Below are 396 nucleotides of genomic sequence, written 5' to 3' on the forward strand. Positions count from 1 at the left end.
AGCGTTGATTCCCTTACATGCATTTCCCAGGCGAATCAAACGTGAAGGGGAGAGAAACAAATGCCTCTGGAAAGGCAGCCCCGACCTCCTTCCCCCCTTCCTCCAAGAATCCCCCCTTCCCCGGGCCCATTTTTTAAATCTTTCTACATATGCGCCCATGATTTAGTGTAACTGCAGAATCACCCCATACTGTTAAAGGGAATGTGATATTAACAAATGTTTGCAGTCTCTTGTACAGCTGTAAGCAAAATAATTAACTAATTAAACTAATTAAATGTAATTACAATAACTCATTTTGGGCGTATTGCAGCTGCTTAATTTTTTTACATTTCTCTGACAGTCACTCGAAGATGCTGGGCGATTAGTGTTGTGTTATGCTGATAGACATTAAACAGA

General features: G+C 40.9%; 1 protein-coding gene across 2 annotated transcripts in view; it reads left to right on the forward strand.

Moving 5' to 3' along the window:
• TFAP2B (transcription factor AP-2 beta) overlaps window positions 1–396 on the forward strand; it is a 26,155-nt gene that overhangs the window by 10,608 nt on the left and 15,151 nt on the right. The window lies entirely within an intron of this gene.

This window comes from Egretta garzetta, unplaced genomic scaffold, assembly GCF_000687185.1.
Source record: "Egretta garzetta isolate BGI_Z169 unplaced genomic scaffold, ASM68718v1 scaffold235, whole genome shotgun sequence".
Classification (NCBI taxonomy): domain Eukaryota; kingdom Metazoa; phylum Chordata; class Aves; order Pelecaniformes; family Ardeidae; genus Egretta; species Egretta garzetta.